This window comes from Rhinatrema bivittatum, chromosome 4 (genome assembly GCF_901001135.1).
Source record: "Rhinatrema bivittatum chromosome 4, aRhiBiv1.1, whole genome shotgun sequence".
NCBI lineage: Eukaryota > Metazoa > Chordata > Amphibia > Gymnophiona > Rhinatrematidae > Rhinatrema > Rhinatrema bivittatum.
In genome coordinates this window covers 88,242,852-88,262,555 of record NC_042618.1, presented here as the reverse complement: position 1 = coordinate 88,262,555, position 19,704 = coordinate 88,242,852, and the positions used below count along the sequence as shown (strand labels likewise).

The 19,704-nt window shown below is 45.1% G+C and overlaps 1 long non-coding RNA gene across 1 annotated transcript; it reads left to right on the top strand.

Moving 5' to 3' along the window:
- The first annotated feature begins 17,198 nt into the window (after window positions 1–17,198).
- LOC115089325 lies at window positions 17,199–19,308 on the top strand. Its single transcript, XR_003856073.1, has 2 exons — window positions 17,199–17,520; window positions 19,001–19,308. It is a non-coding gene; the product is annotated as an uncharacterized LOC115089325 (long non-coding RNA).
- The last annotated feature ends 396 nt before the right edge of the window (window positions 19,309–19,704 follow it).

The following is a 19,704-nucleotide window of genomic DNA, read 5'->3' as shown; positions in this document are numbered from 1 at the left end:
CACAAAAGTGGAAAGCAGTGAGGTAGCGCTGTGTCTGAAGCTGTGTTTCAGATCAGGCTTGTATTGCTTACTGATCCTTTTTATTTTGTTTTGTGGTAAATGGAAACAAACTGTTGAGTTGCTTGCAGAGCTGGTACTGATTTTGTCTCTGCCTGGGCAGTGGGTAGTAGACATTGCTGGCAGTGAGCACAAGGGGAGCATTGAGGGCAGAGTGGAGCCTGAATCATACCAGGCTGTATTGGGAACCTGTAAATGTTAGAGAACAAGTGCCAGCAGTGTGTCACTCAGTGCAGCAGTGTCTCTGTGTTGCCCACACACATACATCAGCATGGCACTGGCATAGTCAGTGGGCATTGCAATATCATTTCAAAATATTAAATAATTTTAATCCTCACATCCCAGTGACAGAATCCATACTGTCAGGGATAGGGAAAGGAAAAACAGCAAGAACCGAAAAGTAGTGCTGAATTAGGATGCTATTGACACTTTGGGAGCCAGTTTGCCACTTGACATGCCAAGACATTGCTTGTGTCCTCTTTTGGAACCTTGTGGTGTTCTTCCCATACGTGCTTTCTTCTTGGTTTGTTGTACTGGGCTGTTTTGTCTCCAGAAAAAACATTTGGAAAAAGTCATTAAAAGACATTTGTTTCACTACCAGGGCACAGAGGTACCTGTAACTTCCATAGTTCTTCCTTTCCTCCTAAAATCTCAAGAAACAAATTGGAAGCCGATCAATAATGCCGAAAAGCAGGACAGACTGTAGTGATCGGTGTAATCAGGATTCTTTATTGGTGTTAGCCCGACTCTGGCCGAGTTTTGCTCACGCAGGAGCTGCCTCAGGGGCTACTGTACCAATGGTTGCTTGAATGATCTTATATGAATAATATGAGAACTTCACATTATATCAATTGGAATTATGGTAAGTTGACTCAACGTAGAGACAGTAACTTTGCAAATCAGAGTGTGATTGATGTTTAAAAAAAAAAAAAATGAACGCCACTCTTAATTGATATGTGAAGTTCTCATATTATTCATATAAGATCATTCAAGCAACCATTGGTACAGTAGCCCCTGAGGCAGCTCCTGCGTGAGCGAAACTCGGCCAGAGTCGGGCTAACACCAATAAAGAATCCTGATTACACCGATCACTACAGTTTGTCCTCCTAAAATCTCAGCCTGGTTCTCCTACCCCCCATTGAGAATGATTGATTATACTGGGGTATTTCTTTCCAAAAATCCCTTATTCTGCAGGACAAAATAGAAGCATAAGTTAAAAAAAATGCTCAAGATGAATCATTTTGCTGTTCTGAATGTGATAAGTTAGAGTAGTGTGAGATATTTCATGCAAAACCAGAAAATCAGGAGATGGAACAGCCTGAGGTCAGCTAAATAATGAGGGAAATGGTTTATAAATAAAGCAGTCCTCACCACTTTCTAGGGAAACCACACCACATTCATTAGATAAACCATTGCCTTGAATTTGATATAATTTTCATTTGCAAAGCCCATTCTATAAGAAAATCTAAACTCCACCCTGCACCTTGGGGTCTTTATGCCACTCAGCTTTACTTCCATGCCCAGGCCTTAGAATTCTCTTTGCCACACTGCCTTGATGTCAGACCCCAGACCTAACACCATGCTAATTGGGGCGGGGGGGGGGGGGGGGGGGGGGGTCAGTGTTGCTTTGCACCTCTCATGGTGCTTTGGAATCTTCAAGCCATGTTTTTGTGCTGCTTGGCCCCTTTCTCAGTGCCTACATTGGAGGATTTACTGTCACCTTTTCTGCTCTGTTCCGCCTTCATGCTGCCTGAGGATTCTAATGTCACTTTTGGTGCCAGATTGCTACTTGAGATGCCATCAAGCGGTCATGGCACTGTTGCTGGTAAACTCTTCAAGAGTCTTGGGGTATTCTTCACACTTTTTCTGCTTCTTTATTCTTTCACATGAATTTGATGAAATTCTGCCATGCTGGTACCCCTTTATTTATTTATTTTTATTTAACAACATTTTTATACCGGTATTCGTGTGAACATCATATCGGTTTACATAAAACAAAAGATAGAAATTACATCGAACAAGGTAGGGGGGAACTGGGACAGGGAGGGAAGATAACTAGGGGGTGAGGCAGAGAGAGGTTAAAGTTAACAACTAAGGCATAACAATGAGGTCAACAACAAATGCAAGGTAATTAAATAGTTAAATAGTAAACTGAGAGTGCGTTACAGATAGGTAGACAAGGCAAGGCAAGGTGATCATATCCGAGTCAAAGCAGAAGGGGGGGGGGGGGGGGAGAGGCTGGAGTGGGTCCTATTCTGGGTATGCCTGTTTAAATAGCCAGGTCTTTAATTTTTTTTTTTAATTTTTGGGGCAGGGCTCAAGACGGAGGTTTGGAGGTAGTTTGTTCCAACAGGTGTGGCCCGCAATAGACAAGGCTCTGTCTCTTGTTGAGGAAAGGTGTGCTTTTTTGAGCGAGGATATTTGGAGCATACCCAAACGATTGGTTCGAGTGGGGTGGCTAGGTTGAGCGAGAGTGAAAGGTTCGCCTAGCCAGTTAGAGTTATGTGGATAGATGGATTTGTGAATGATGGTCAGTGTTTTGTGGAGGATACGGGAGGGAATGGGGAGCCAGTGTAGGTCTTTAAGGATAGGGGTGATGTGGTCTGATTTGCATGCATGGGCGATGATTCTTGCTGCCGTGTTCTGCAGCATTTGTAGGGGTCTGATGGTAGTGTAGGGGAGGCCAAGGAGGAGGGAATTACAGTAGTCGAGTCTAGATATGAGGGTTGACTGAATGACAGTGCGGAGATCTTGGGAGTGGAGAAGGGGTTTAAGCTTTTTCATGACATTGAGTTTAAAAAATCCTTCCTTCAGTACTTTGTTAATGTGTTTTTTAAAGTTTAGGGATTGGTCAATTTGGACTCCTAGGTCTCGTGTGCAGAGTTGAGTGGCAATGGAGTTGAAAGCGGGGTCACTTGCAAGTGCCGGCTTCAGGGTTTGATAGTTGGTTATGAGTAGTAGCTCTGTTTTTGAGGAATTCAGGGCTAGTTGGAGGGTTGAGAGGAGGTTGTTTATCGAGTTGAGGCATTTGTCCCAGAAATTGAGGGTGTCTGTTAAGGAGCTTTGTATAGGGATGATGATTTGTACGTCATCGGCGTAGATGAAAAATTTGAGCCCCAGATTGGTTAGGAGGTGGCAGAGGGGAAGGAGGTAAATATTAAATAGAGTAGATGAGAGGGAAGAGCCTTGTGGGACTCCTTGAGAAAAAGGGTGGTGGGGGGACTCTGCATTGCCGATTTTAACAGAAAATTTTCTGATGGCTAGGTATGAGGCGAACCAGAGCAGGGCTGTACCAGAGATGCCAATATCGGCGAAGTGGGAAAGCATGAGGTTGTGACTGATGGCATCGAATGTGGCGGAGATGTCAAGGAGTGCCAGAATGTAGCTTTGTCCTTGGCCCATGCCTAAGAGAAGGGTGTCTGAGAGGGCAAGGAGGAGGATTTCCGTGTTTAGATTTTTTCGAAAGCCAAACTGGGATGGGTGGAGGATATTGTTATCATCAAGGTAGTCCATGAGTTGAGTATTAACCACTTTTTCCATAATTTTGGCGATAAATGGAAGATTGGAAATGGGGCGGTAGTTCGAAGGGTCTTGGGGGTCCAGAGAGGATTTTTTGATGAGGGGTTTGACAATTGCATGTTTCAGAGAGTCTGGGACTAAGCCCGAGGTTAGGGAACAATTGATAATGTCAGCTAAAGGTTTCGCTATGGCGTTGGGAATAGATAAGAGCGTTCTTGTGGGGATGGTGTCAGTGGGGTGAGAAGCTGGTTTAAGTTTTTTTAGGATCGATTCTATTTCCTTTGAAGAGGTAAGGTCAAGGGAGCTAAGATTGGTGTTGGTAGTGGTGGAGGTGATGGGTACGGAAAGGGGGTTGTTGGGGAATCTACGAAGGATGTTTGCTATTTTATTGTGGAAAAATGAGGGAAGCTCTTCACTTTTTTGGGGGGCTTCCTTGTCAGGGATGCTGGGGGGTGTAGGTTTCCTAAGGTCAGAGACAAAGGAGAATAGAGCTTTGGGGTTGTACATGTAATTGTATATTTTGGCTGCAAAGAAATCTCGTTTCGAATTGAGAGTGGCAAGTCTGTAGGTGTGTAGGGAGGATTTGTATATGGCCGCTAGATGCGGGGAGGGGTTTTTGCGCCAGTTTCTTTCTTTCATACAGAGATTGGTTTTCATAGTTTTGAGTTCAGGTGTGTACCAAGGGGGGGTTTTTGGGGTACAATGTGTTTCTTGGCTGATAAGGGGACATAGTTCATTGGCTATGTTAAGGGTGAGATTGTTCCAGGAGCTGAGGGCAGCTTCTGGGGAGGAACAGTTGAGATTCGGGAGGGAGATGGAGAGGGCTGTTATGAGGTCCTCAGAAGTGCAGGGTTTTCTGTAGGTGAAAGTATGTCTGGGGCTGGTGTTTCTAGGTTTTAGGGTGTTTATGGATAGATGGGTGTTGATGAGGACATGATCTGACCATGGTATGGGGGTGCAGGCAGGTGAGTTAGGTGCGGAGATGCTAGAGTTGATGAATATGAGGTCTAGAATATGACTGGCTTTGTGAGTGGGGTTTGCAATGATTTGTCTAAAGCCAATGGCTTGGAGCAAGTTGAGGAAGGTGTCGCATGAGGGGGATAGGTGGGTGGAGTCTACATGGAGGTTAAAATCTTCGAGTATGACTGCTGGGATTTCAATGTTTATGTTTTCTGAAATGAATTCTATTTACATATAGCTTATAATATTGAATCATGTATCTGAATAACTGCGGCACCCTCTGGTTAAAGTACAATCCATTTTGAATTTATTTATGTGCCTATTTGTAAACAGCCTTGCCTTGCAGCAATGTAATGTTCATCTTGCTTCAGTTACATGTACCAAGTTATTTCCTAAGTTTATTTCAGTTGTTTTAAATTAGATTGTACTTTATTATAGTTTATTCGATATGTTCCATGTTCCATGTATGTTCCATGTAAACCGCCTTCCCGGCGATAGTTTTCTCTGTTAATTGTGAACCGGAGTGATATGTATTGTATACAGGAACTTCCGGTATATAAAAACCTAAAAATAAATAAATAAATAAATATCACTAAATGACGGTATAGAAAAGTTTTTAAATAAATAAATAAATAAATAAATAAATAAATAAATAATGGTGATGGGTCGTGCTCTAGTAGGCCTGGGGGTGTGTAGACCAGACAGATTTGGATTTCGGGTGATTTGAAGAGGCCCAGTTCATCTTTGGGAGGGTTTTTTATACTTATGTGTCTGAGATTGAAGTGCTTTCTTGCAGCAAGGAGGATGCCTTCTTTACAAAGCTGTGGACTACTCATGCCTCTTTTTGTGCCACTATCCAGTCTCGTCAGTATTTCCAGATACCTTAGAGTTTTTATCCTCTTCTGTTGAACTTTTCTCACAAGTTTTAAGACAATTGATTAGAAAACTCCTATTCTGGAGCACTAGGGATGTGAATCGTGTGCCCGATCGTCTTAACGATCAAAATCATCTGGCAGGAGAAGAAAATTGTGTTTGGCACGATTTTTTAGTAAAAAATTCGGTTTTTCCGATTAGTACGCGCTAACAGGGAGTTAGTGCGCGCTAACAGAAAATGATACAATTTGACACTTTTCAGGGCAGTTAAGGTCAGTTTAGGAATGAATATGTATTCCTATTGGCTGCCCTCTTATTTATTGATGTTACCAAGGTTCCCACTGGCAATATATGGGGGATGGGAAATGGAAATGGTTGGTAGCTTGACAAAAAAAGTAATGTGATCAGTCAATGTGACTAGAACTTGTGCCCTATCCCTGATACCGGGAGTGTTGTGATCTTCCTGCATGCAGTGCCATATCCCTGATACCGGGAGTGTTGTGATCTTCCTGCATGCAGTGCCATATCCCTGATACCGGGAGTGTTGTGATCTTCCTGCAGGCAGTGCCCTATCCCTGATACTGGGTGTGTTGTGATCTTCCTGCACGCAGTGCCCTATCCCTGATACCGAGAGTGTTGTGATCTTCCTGCACGCAGTGCCCTATCCTAGTTACCGGGGGTGTTGTGATCTTTCTGCACGCAGTGCCCTATCCCTGTTACTGGGGGTGTTGTGATCTTCCTGCACACAGTACCCTATCCCTGATACCGGGAGTGTTCTGATCTTCCTGCATGCAGTGCCCTATCCCTAATACCGGGGGTGTTGTGATCTTCCTGCACTCAGTGCCATATCCCTGATACTGGGAGTGTTGTGATCTTCCTGCACACAGTGCCCTACCCTGATACCGGGAGTATTGTGATCTTCCTGCATGCAGTGCCCTAACCCTGATACCAGGGGTGCTGTGATCTTCCTGCATGCAGTGCCCTATCCCTGATACCGGGGGTGTTGTGATCTTCCTGCACACAGTGCCCTATCCCTTATACCGGGGGTGTTGTGATCTTCCTGCACACAGTGCCCTATCCCTTATACCGGGGGTGTTGTGATCTTCCTGCATGCAGTGCCCTATCCCTGATACTGGGGGTGTTGTGATCTTCCTGCACGCAGTGCCGTATCCCTGATACTGGGAGTGTTGTGATCTTCCTGCACACAGTGCCCTATCCCTTATACCGGGGGTGTTGTGATCTTCCTGCATGCAGTGCCCTATCCCTTATACCGGGGGTGTTGTGATCTTCCTGCACGCAGTGCCCTATCCCTTATACCGGGGGTGTTGTGATCTTCCTGCACGCAGTGCCGTATCCCTGATACTGGGAGTGTTGTGATCTTCCTGCACACAGTGCCCTATCCCTTATACCGGGGGTGTTGTGATCTTCCTGCATGCAGTGCCCTATCCCTGATACTGGGGGTGTTGTGATCTTCCTGCATGCAGTGCCCTATCCCTGATACTGGGAGTGTTGTGATCTTTCTGCATGCAGTGCCCTGTGCAGGATCTCGAGAGCTGTGATCTTCTTCCTTGCAATGCCCTATCCCTGATACCGGGAGTGTTGTGATCCTCCTGCATGCAGTGCCCTATCCCTGATACCGGGAGTGTTGTGATCTTCCTGCATGCAGTGCCCTATCCCTGATACCGGGGATGTTGTGATCTTCCTGCACTCAGTGCCCTATCCCTGATACCAGGGGTGTTGTGATCTTCCTGCACACAGTGCCCTATCCCTGATACTGGGAATGTTGTGATCTTCCTGCACACAGTGCCCTATCCCTGATACCGGGAGTGATGTGATCTTCCTCTCTGCACTGCCCTGGGCAGGATCTCGAGAGCTGTGATCTTCTAACTTGCAATGCCCTATCCCTGATACCAGGAGTGTTGTGATCTTCCTGCATACAGTGCCCTATCCCTGATACCGGGAGTGATGTGATCTTCTCTCTGCACTGCCCTGTGCAGGATCTCGAGAGCTGTGATCTTCTAACTTGCAATGCCCTATCCCTGATACCGGGAGTGTTGTGATCTTCCTGCATGCAGTGCCCTATCCCTGATACCCGTTAGTGCACGCTAACAAAAAAAAACAATTTTTCACGATAAATCAGGGAAATTTCTATTGTATTGCACTCTTTACCGATTAATGACGGTTTAAACCTTATCGGGACGATAATCTAAATCGTTGAAAAACGATTCACATCCCTAACGCTTTCTACTTGCTATACCTTAGTAGCCTCTTTAGTTAAGAAGTATATAAGAAGTATATAAACATGTTAACATTTCACTTGGTCTTCACTTCTTTTTTAACTCCACTAGGCTGAGTTGTAAGTTTGGATGCACAACATTAAGTTAAGTTTCGGAAAAGTTGCACACAACAAAATTTTTGTGCACATAGCATGTCAGAAATTAGAGGGAACATTGCTCCCAGCTGAGCGCGTTCCTTAAGTGCCAATCAGGGGATCCACTCAAACTTAAACCATGGGCCAGGATAGACTCTCCTGCAAGTCATCAGCTTCCCCTTCACATTAGGGCATGGCAGAAGGGACGTAGCGAGTTCAAGGACCTCTCTCCCTTTATGCAGCTGTTATTTCAAATATGGGAAAAGTGGAAAACTAGACTGGTAGGAGATAAAGGGGTATATCATTTAACATCCTTTCTGTATGACAAATCATTTCCACCGGGTACTGAACCAAGATAATTTGAAAAGAATTTGAAAAGAAGTTGGCTGTAGAGGCAAAAACTCACAGTAAAAACTTTTTTAAATATATCCGAAGCAGAAAGCCTGTGAGGGAGTCAGTTGGACCGTTAGATGATCGAGGGGTTAAAGGGGCACTTAGAGAAGATAAGGCCATCGCGGAAAGATTAAATGATTTCTTTGTTTCAGAGTTTACTGAAGAGGATGTTGGGGAGGTACCCGTAATGGAGAAGGTTTTCATGGGTAATGATTCAGATGGACTGAATCAAATCACGGTGAACCTAGAAGATGTGGTAGGCCTGATTGACAAACTGAAGAGTAGTAAATCACCTGGACCGGATGGTATACACCCCAGAGTTCTGAAGGAACTAAAAAATGAAATTTCAGACCTATTAGTAAAAATTTGTAACTTATCATTAAAATCATCCATTGTACCTGAAGACTGGAGGATAGCAAATGTAACCCCAATATTTAAAAAGGGCTCCAGGGGCGATCCGGGAAACTACAGACAGGTTAGCCTGACTTCAGTGCCAGGAAAAATAGTGGAAAGTGTTCTAAACATCAAAATCACAGAACATATAGAAGGACATGGTTTAATGGAACAAAGTCAGCATGGCTTTACCCAGGGCAAGTCTTGCCTCACAAATCTGCTTCACTTTTTTGAAGGAGTTAATAAACATGTGGATAAAGGTGAACCGGTAGATAAAGTATACTTGGATTTTCAGAAGGCGTTTGACAAAGTTCCTCAAGAGAGGCTTCTAGGAAAAGTAAAAAGTCATGGGATAGGTGGCGATGTCCTTTCATGGATTGCAAACTGGCTAAAAGACAGGAAACAGAGAGTAGGATTAAATGGTCAATTTTCTCAATGGAAGGGAGTGGATAGTGGAGTGCCTCAGGGATCTGTATTGGGACCCTTACTGTTCAATATATTTATAAATGATCTGGAAAGAAATATGACGAGTGAGACAATCAAATTTGCAGATGACACAAAATTGTTCAGAGTAGTTAAATCACAAGCAGATTGTGATAAACTGCAGGAAGACCTTGTGAGACTGTAAAATTGGGCATCCAAATGGCAGATGAAATTTAATGTGGATAAGTGCAAGGTGATGCATATAGGGAAAAATAACCCATGCTATAATTACACAATGTTGGGTTCCATATTAGGTGCTACAACCCAAGAAAGAGATCTAGGTGTCATAGTGGATAACACATTGAAATTGTCGGTGCAGTGTGCTGCGGCAGTCAAAAAAGCAAACAGAATGTTAGGAATTATTAGAAAGGGAATGGTGAATAAAACTGAAAATGTCATAATGCCTCTGTATCGCTCCATGGTGAGACCGCACCTTGAATACTGTGTACAATTCTGGTTCCCGCATCTCAAAAAAGATATAATTGCGATGGAGAAGGTACAGAGAAGGGCTACCAAAATGATAAGGGGAATGGAACAACTCCCCTATGAGGAAAGACTAAAGAGGTTAGGACTTTTCAGCTTGGAGAAGAGACGACTGAGGGGGGATATGATAGAGGTTTTTAAAATAATGAGAGTTCTAGAACGGGTAGATGTGAATCGGTTATTTACTCTTTCGGATAGTAGAAAGACTAGGGGGCATTCCATGAAGTTAGCATGGGGCACATTTAAAACTAATCGGAGAAAGTTCTTTTTTACTCAACGCACAATTAAACTCTGGAATTTGTTGCCAGCGAATGTGGTTAGTGCAGTTAGTATAGCTGTGTTTAAAAAAGGATTGGATAAGTTCTTGGAGGAGAAGTCCATTACCTGCTATTAAGTTCACTTAGAGAATAGCCACTGCCATTAGCAATGGTTACATGGAATAGACTTAGTTTTTGGGTACTTGCCAGGTTCTTATGGCCTGGATTGGCCACTGTTGGAAACAGGATGCTGGGCTTGATGGACCCTTGGTCTGACCCAGTATGGCATTTTCTTATGTTATTATGTTCTTAAGTGTAGTTATCAGATGGGGAACTCAAGGCCTCTATAAATGGGAACAATTGTGGGATAGACAGAAACTTTTACCCTTTTCAGATTTACAGCGCCTCTACTGCTGGAAAGGGTGCGGACAAATTGGGACTTTCCTGCACATGTGGTGGGATTGTCCGAAGGTGTCAGAGTTGTGGGAGGATGTCCGAGACTTTATTCACCAGGCGGCAGGATTAACTATACCTGCAGATCCAAAGTATGTTTATTACGAGCTCTAAACCTGTGTTAAGATGGATACAACAGGTCTTCTCTGCTGCCACATGCCAAATTGCTCTCTGGTGGCACAAGGCTGACGCGCCATCCTTGACCCACTTTCTGTCCTGGTTGGAAACAGTATTTTATATGGGGAGGTTAACAGCTATCAGATGTGACTGCTTTCATAGTTTTGAAAAAGTGTGGCAGCCTTACCTAACCTGGAAAGAGAGGGGCCAGTCAAACACCGTGGGCTAGAGATACGTAGCATGCCTTACCACGCTGCTCACTAACTCCCTCTGATCGTGGTTCCTTGGGACGTTATCTTTGAGGAAGCGGGGTCTCTGCATGTTGAGAAAGGGTTATCATTTGTTGTTGCGTTCTGGTAACACACAGCTCTTAATCTTATTCTTCTGTCCACCTTTAGTGGCGGGGTTTGCAGTCTAACGGGGGGGGGGGGGGGGGAGGAGGGGAAGAAATAGGGGGAAAAAATATTTGAACCCGGGTTGTAGACTAAATGGAAAAATTGACACAGCATCCCTTTTTTATCATATGCTACTTTATTGCATTCAGTTTTAGCAATCCACCTCCTCATTGTTGTAATGTACCGTACGTTCTTTTACACTTTGTTCTCACTCTTACTTATCGGTTATCCATGATGTACGACAGGTTTACATGCAGGACATGTATTATGTTAATACTATTTGCTGATTATATCATGTTGTCTTATCAATAAAGGACAAAGGGAAGGGCATCCTGGATGGAAGTGGCCTGGGAGCGGGACACGTGAGAAAGTGAATAGGGAGCATCTTTCATGGGAATGGGAGGTTAGAGCAGAAGGGGTGAAAGTGAGGGAAGGCTCACATGGAGACAGGGGCAAGAGGAAGTATGGGAGAGGTAAGAGGAGTGGGGGCAGGGGAGCCGAGGGATCAGCACATGGAAGGGAACAGGGTGTTGTTAAGTGGAGGAGGAGAACGCTTGGGATAGGAGGGGTTGCAAATGAGGGAGGGAAAGGGGTGAGGTCACTCAGTCCTCTTGATGGCTCATTTCTTAATTTGATCTGTTAAAGAAAGGTTCAGACTTTAAAATGTGTAAGGCCCAATGCACATCGCCATTATATACAGTTAGGACAATAATGAAAGCCATTTCCGGGGGTAAAGCGCTCTTTTATCCACAGAAATGGGCTGTTTGATTATTGTCCATTCTCTACACCAGTAAAAGTAGGAGCATACAAAAAGGCATGCTTTCCCTGTGTAGTTTTGCAAATATTTCTGGTTTGGGGTTAGGACAGGGTAGGGAACTATATGCAGAGTTTTCCTTTAAAGTGCCCAAACAAAAAGCAAGCAGGGGTATTGTTTTTCTTTCTAATTTCATCTTTATTGAATCAGTAGATGCAGAATAACACACGTTATTAGCATCAAAAGCAGCCATAGCAACATATTGGCTAATTAAACAACCATTATGACCCATCTTTTCAACAGTTCCCCCTGTCCCAGACACCCCCTAAACACATACAGCCATTCAAAGCCACAAACACACACAGTCACATCTCTTCTTCCACCTCCTCGGAATAAAACATTCATAGCAGAAGCACAGCAAGAGCTGCTCCCCCTTACATTCAGAGGTTAAACTTTAAATCACTCGAGGGTCCCAGCAAGCCCTGCAGAGGCCTTGCCTGCTCCTGCACTTGTGCCTCTCTCCTGACAACCTCCCACCCACCCCCATCAACTGAGTTTCCACTTGGATCTGGGGCAAGTCTGTATCACCTGCTCCTTCATGAGGGTTTTCTGGGGACAGTGTGACCCCCAAACATGGGGTTTCTTAGTACCCAGAAAAATAAAGACTGTTCATCCAAAAAATACAAGAATCAGGGAGCAACTCACTTACCTAGGATACAGAGCGCTAAACCAGAGCTTGTTATGAAGGTAGAACAGTGAACATAAAGGATTTTAAATAAACTGCAGAACAACATGCAGGGGACGAAGAAAAGGAATTTCACAGTAACGCCAACTGGTTTTTAAACCAGAGGATGTGGTTAGTGCAGTTAGTGTAGCTGGGTTCAAAAAAGGTTTGGATAAGTTATTGGGGGAGAAGTCCATTAACTGCTATTAAACAAGTTTACTTATGGTATAGCCACTGCTATTAATTGCATCAGTAGCATGGGATCTTCTTGGTATTTGGGTACTTGCCAGGTTCTTGTGGCCTGGTTTGGCCTCTGTTGGAAACAGGATGCTGGGCTTGATGGACCCTTGGTCTGACCCAGCATGGCAATTTCTTCTGTTCTGCAGAGCTGAATGCTGCATCTGTCTGTCGGCTGTGAGAGTATTAAGATCAGCTCAGACTGTACTCCTGGCTGCGGCTGCTTAACATTGGGCTAGAGCTGAGACTGTCTCTGGTACCACTTGCTCTGTCAGCTTTAAAAACTCTATCTATCTGTCCTTGTCAGCTCACAGCTCTGTCTCTCTCAGGGACACTCAGCAGCAGTATCCGTCCTCAGCTTGTATTGACTCTGGGACCCCCCCCCCCCCCCCCAGGTCAGCTCCAGGTGCTGGTGTCTATAGGGGGCTGGGGTGCATGGTTATACTGCTGCTGCTGTCCAGCTCAAGATCAGAAAAAAAAGATTTTAAAAAAGGGAATTTTACATGGTAGACAAATAATATTACACCCAAATTCTGGAAAGGTGAGCAAACACATTCAATGAAAGGAGAGAGCAGGGGTGTGGCAAAAGAAACTTGCAAATGGGCCAAAAACCTAGCAACGTAGATCAATACAATAAAAAGAAGGCAAGGCTGCATTGAAAATATATACATAGCAAATTTTATTTAACAATGTCAAATCAAACAAATAATATTAAGCATTAATCTGTAGGGATATGCAGGCAAAATGTTTTAGTTGAAACGTTGATACATTGAAGGTGAGGGTCGATTCCGTTCAATTTGGACGTATGGAGAAATCTATGAGTTGTGGATCTGTCCATACGTTTAAACCCCCACCGTTCTTAATCTCCCCCCCCAAGACTTACTTTAAACCCCTACCGTCCTTAATCTCCCCCCCCAAGACTTACCAAAACTCCCTGGTGGTTCAGCGGGGAGTCAGGAAGCCATCCCTGCGCTCCTTTGCGATTTCCATACGGCGCCGATAGCCTGTGTCACAGGGGCTGCTGTGCCATTGGTCAGCCCGTCACATGGTCACGGCACCATCTTGTGCTTCTACCATGTGAGGGGTAGGTCATGTGGCAGGAGGTCGCTCCGGGACCCCCGTTGGACCGAACCGGAACGTTTGGCCAGCTTGGGGGGGCCTCCTGACCCCCCCAAGCTGGCCAAAAGTTCCAGTTGGGTCCAATGGGGGTCCGGGAGCGGAGGCGCGGAGGAGCACGTGACACCGACGTCACACCGACATCACGTGTTCCTCTGCGCCTCCGCTCCGGGACCCCCGCTGGACCCAACCGGAACTTTTGGCCAGCTTGGGGGGGGGCTCCTGCCCCCCCCAAGCTGGCCAAAAGTGCCGGTTGGGTTCAACGGGGGTCCCGGAGCGGAGGCACGGAGAGCACGTGACGCCAACGTCACGTGCTCTCCGTGAACCGGAACTTTTGGCCAGCTTGGGGGGGGGTCAGGAGCCCCCCCCCCAAGCTGGCCAAAAGTTCCGGTTGGGTCCAGCGGGGGTCCAGGAGCGGAGGCGCGGAGGAGCACGTGACGTCGGTGTCACGTGCTCCTCCGTGCCTCCGCTCCTGGACCCCCGTTGGACCCAATCGGAACTTTTGGCCAGCTTGGGGGGTCAGGAGGCCCCCCCCAAGCTGGCCAAATGTTCTGATTCGGTCCAACGGGGGTCCCGGAGCGACCTCCTGCCACGTGACCTACCTGTCACGTGGTAGAAGCACAAGATGGTGCCGTGAGCATGTGACAGGGGCTGACCAATGGCACGGCAGCCCCTGTGACACAGGCTATCGGCGCCGTGAGGAAATCGCAAAGGAGTGCAGGGATGGCTTCCTGACTCCCGGTGGAGCACCAGGGAGTTTTGGTAAGTCTTGGGGGGGTCAGGAGGGTGGGTTTTTTTTTTTTTTTGAATTTGAAATTTGAATTTGAATTTGAATTTGAATTTATTCAACATAGCTATGTTGAATAAGTTGGAAGTCGGGTAAGTCTTGGGGGGGTCAGGAGGGTGGGGTTTTTTTTTTTTTGAATTTGAAATTTGAATTTGAATTTATTCAACATAGCTATGTTGAATAAGTTGGAAGTCGCGATGCGTTGCGCATCAGTTCTAGTTTGAGCTGAATCCAGCACTTCAATGATCCTCCTCTTTCTTTTGCTTTTAGTTCAGTTCCAGTTTGAGTTGAATCCAGCGCTGCAATGCTCCACCTCTTTCTTTTGCTTTCAGATCAGTTCCAGTTTGAGTTGAATCCAGCGCTGCAATGTTCCACCTCTTTCTTTTGCTTTCAGATCAGTTACAGTTTCAGTTGAATCCAGCGCTGCAATGCTCCACCTCTTTCTTTTGCTTTCAGATCAGTTACAGTTTCAGTTGAATCCAGCGCTGCAATGCTAAATTGTTAAATAGTTACATATTTAATTTAAATATTGTTAAATAGTTACATCAATATTTTAATTGTATGTTATACATAATTGGATGGTCCACAGTCTGTACAGCCTGTTTTCCGTCAAAACTGTTATATGGAATTTATTTTATTTAATACCTATTTTATTTAATACCTATTACTAATGTCAATGTAAAGCTTGTTGCTAAGTTATTGTTAAATGTAAACCGCGGTGATGTATTTCTTTACGTACTGCGGTATATAAAAACCCTTAAATAAATAAATAAATGCTCCACCTCTTTCTTTTGCTTTCAGATCAGTTCCAGTTTCAGTTGAATCCAGCGCTGCAATGCTCCACCTCTTTCTTTTGCTTTCAGATCAGTTCCAGTTTCAGTTGAATCCAGCGCTGTAGCTCTGGTTTTTTTTTTTTTTTTTCTCTCTGGGGTGGTGGTAGCTCTTTTTTGTTTCGTGCGCTAGCTGGTCACAGTGCCTTTTGAAGAGGTTGCCGTTCGGAGTTCAGGTGAGGACGGAGAGGCTTTGACGGGCCCAGATAGCATGACAGCAGGAATTGTCTGGCTTGGCATCTGCCTTCTCCTAGAGTACTGTCTGCATCGTCTGTATCCGGATCCGTTTCCGTTTCCTGTGCGGATAAAAAAAAGAGAGCCAAGGTGGAATTTGGTTACTCAGCGGTTGGAATTAAAACAAGGTCTGCTGTCATTTGGGGGGCTTTTTTAAAATTTATTTATTTATTTATTTATTTATTTAAAGGATTTATATACCGGAGGTTCCTGTATAATATACATATCACCCCGGTTTACAAGGAACAGTAACTATCGCTTCATTTAGCGGCTTACATTGAACAGGTTAATCGAAGTAACAAATTATGTATAATACTAAACAGCTAATAAACATGCGAGTTAATAAATAAATAACATGGTAATATGTATGTCAACATGAATATATGTATATAAGATTAAATAAAGGATCCAAAAACATGATTATATGATTAAGAACAATTCCATATTTATCTCCTGAAGAAACATTAGGAAATGTTTCAGGAAAACGGTGGTGGATGCATGGAAGAGTATACAAGGGGAGATGTAGGCAAAAACAGTAACAAAATTCAAGAAAGCCTTGGGATAAGTGAGAAATTGAAGGGAAAACCAGAGCTGACTCTGGGGGAGGGAAGGGGGAGACATGGCCCAGAACAGATTGACTGGAGAGGGACCTGAGGCTGAAGGGTAGAGGGGTTGCTCCCCCTGAAGCTGAAGAGCAGGGAGGGGTGAATGTGTGAGGGGGGAGTTTCACACTAACCTCTCTCCTGGCCCTCTGCCACGCTAATGCTGAGACTTTCAATCCAGTCCTCGGGACACACCCAGCCAGTCTGGGTTTTCAGGATATCCACGTGAGAGAGAGTTTCATGCACTGCCTCTATTGTATGCAAATCAATCTCATGCATATTCATTGTAGATATCCTGACGAGGAGTAAAGACCAAGTTAAGCTATCTGTTAAAACTGTATAGGAAACATAGTGGAGACAGAATAGGAAGTAGCATGTTTAAAACACATTGGTATCCAATGTGTTTTAAACATGCTACTTCCTATTCTGTCTCCACTATGTTTCCTATACGGTTTTTGAAATAAATAAAAATAATTTTCCATAAAAAAAACCAACAAAAAAACAAACCATTTATAGCCATTTACCTCCTGCTCTGCCTTCTAAATCTCCTTCTTGGAGACCTTCTCCTCCTCCTCCTCCTTGCACTTCTGCTCCTGCTTCGATGGCTTCTGTAGGCCATGATGACTTTGTGTTCTTGTTCTGAGCTAGGAGCAGGACTCCCCCTCTTCTTTCTTCTATTACTTGTAGTTTAGCTCCGAAAGAGTCAGGACCTTTGCTCTCTTGCTATCTAGAGCCCCAGTCAGCAGAAATGATCCCTGCTTGCTGCTCTCCTTCACATTTATAGACACCCTGGCAGCTTTGCCTTTTATCGTGTCACCTCCTGTCATCATAACATCACAAGAGGGGGGCGGAGACAATGTGAGGCTGATGGGGAGGGGAGGGGTGACATAATAAAAGGCAAAGCAGCCAGAGTATCTATAAATGTAAAGGATGGCAGCAAGCAGTGAGCATTTCTCAAACTTACTGGGGAGTGGAGGAAGTGAGCGAACCAGGAGAAATGGTGGAGTGAACTGGGGATGAGAGTAGTGAACCAGAGTAAGTGAAGGGTTTGTGGGGTGGAGGGAGGGAGGGAGGAAGGTAATGTATCAGGGTGAGTGAGAGGTTTGGGAGGAGTGGATAAACCAGAATAACTAAGGGGTTCATGGGAAGGGGGAAGGAGGATGAGCCAGGGTGAGGGGATCAGGTGGGAGGAGGAAGTGAAAGAGGAAGAGTTTGGGGGTGAAAGGGGCTTTGGAAGGGGGATAAGAAAAAGAGAGGATGGGGGTGAGATTCTGCACTTCCTACACTTCACAGTATTTCCCTGTCCTTGGATTGGTTTTACTGCTGGTGGAATGAATGATCCATGAAATGCCTGTCTCTCGCCCCTGATCCTCTCTGTACTGCATTTTTCTATCTTTTCCTGTTTGAGCTCAACCTCTCCCTGACCTGTAACTCCAGGTCTGCTCAGCCCAGGCTCTTTGCTTACAACACAATGCAGTGATGGTGTCAGCGAGAGGAAAGCAGAAATCTGATCTTGTTAGCAGGACCTGAACTTTCTGATTAATCGTGGCACAGTCAGACATTAAACTGAGTGGAATCTTAGTTAACTGATGGTTCTGGATGCTGTTGCTAATCAGTCTACAGTACTTCTAGATGTACACAGCTCTCCAGCCCATCTCAGTCCTGTAATTTGTTGTCAGATTAAAGAAAGCAATCTCTGGAATACTGAAGACTCGCTGGCCTGGAGGATTGTTTTACTTCCAAAATATTTTATAATATCCTATAAATAAAGCTTCCAGAACTTCTCCACATCCCTGATCAGCGTTCCAGTTACGTCTGCCGTAAGAAAGTTTGTTTTACTGTAGCAGTAGGAATAGCCTCCACCCTCAGGAATTCACTCCTGTCTGCAGAAAAAAAAAACCTGAGTAGGAAAGTTGTTTTATTCTGGTGAGAGTTAAAATGCATCCAGGGTCCCCACTCCCCTACAATTCTATTGCCGTGGCAAGGACCACAAAATTCAGCTCTTACCATAGAATTGGCCAGTCCTGGGCAAACAGCAGCGGGAGACTAAGGACCTTCTGAAAGCAAAAACATTGGTGACAGTGAAATAGCGCATTTACCCTCCCCTGCCCAGCCCAGAGGAGAAACATTGATGTAGGTGGATGCTGCATTAACCCTCTCTTACCCACCCATCCACCTGCCCCCAAGAGACATATTGGTGGCAATGGAGCACAATCTCCCCGCTCCCCTCCCCTGCATCCCCTCAGTCACTGGCTTCTATCGGACAAACAGGAGGAGGAGGAGGAGGAGGAGGAGGAGGACTGAGGCCTTGCAGATCCTTCAGTGCATCCTCCCTCCTCCCCCGCTGACACCTGAATAGTGCAGTTTGAACCCCTTGGTTCAGAGCAGGATGCTTAGGTGCAGTAAGGGAGGAGGGAGGATGTATCATGAACACTGCAGAGTCACTGTCCTCTTCCTCTTCCTGGTTTGCCAATAGTGCCCTCTGAGTGAGGGGGTCCATGGGCATGGGGATGGCTGGTAGAGTGTAAACCTGAGATTGCAGGGTGGAGGGAAGAGAACAAACTTACTGGGGAGTGGAGGAAGTGAGCGAAACCAGGAGAAATGGTGGAGTGAACTGGGGGTGAGAGTAGTGAACCAGAGTAAGTGAAGGGTTTGTGGGGTGGAGGGAGGGAGGGAGGGAGGGAGGAAGGTAATGTATCAGGGTGAGTGAGAGGTTTGGGAGGAGTGGATAAACCAGAATAACTAAGGGGTTCATGGGAAGGGGGGAAGGGGGATGAGCCAGGGTGAGGGGATCAGGTGGGAGGAGGAAGTGAAAGAGGAAGAGTTTGGGGGTGAAAGGGGCTTTGGAAGGGGGATAAGAAAAAGAGAGGATGGGGGTGAGATTCTGCACTTCCTACACTTCACAGTATTTCCCTGTCCTTGGATTGGTTTTACTCTTTGCTTACAACACAATGCAGTGAAGGTGTCAGCGAGAGGAAAGCAGAAATCTGATCTTGTTAGCAGGACCTGAACTTTCTGATTAATGGTGGCACAGTCAGACATTAAACTGAGTGGAATCTTAGTTAACTGATGGTTCTGGATGTTGTTGCTAATCAGTCTACAGTACTTCTAGATGTACACAGCTCTCCAGCCCATCTCAGTCCTGTAATTTGTTGTCAGATTAAAGAAAGCAATCTCTGGAATACTGAAGACTCGCTGGCCTGGAGGATTGTTTTACTTCCAAAATATTTTATAATATCCTATAAATAAAGCTTCCAGAACTTCTCCACATCCCTGATCAGCGTTCCAGTTACTTCTGCTGAAAGAAAGTTTGTTTTACTGTAGCAGTAGGAATAGCCTCCACCCTCAGGAATTCACTCCTGTCTGCAGAAAAAAAAAAACCTGAGTAGGAAAGTTGTTTTATTCTGGTGAGAGTTAAAATGCATCCAGGGTCCCCACTCCCCTACAATTCTATTGCCGTGGCAAGGACCACAAAATTCAGCTCTTACCATAGAATTGGCCAGTCCTGGGCAAACAGCAGCGGGAGACTAAGGACCTTCTGAAAGCAAAAACATTGGTGACAGTGAAATAGCGCATTTACCCTCCCCTGCCCAGCCCAGAGGAGAAACATTGATGTAGGTGGATGCTGCATTAACCCTCTCTTACCCACCCATCCACCTGCCCCCA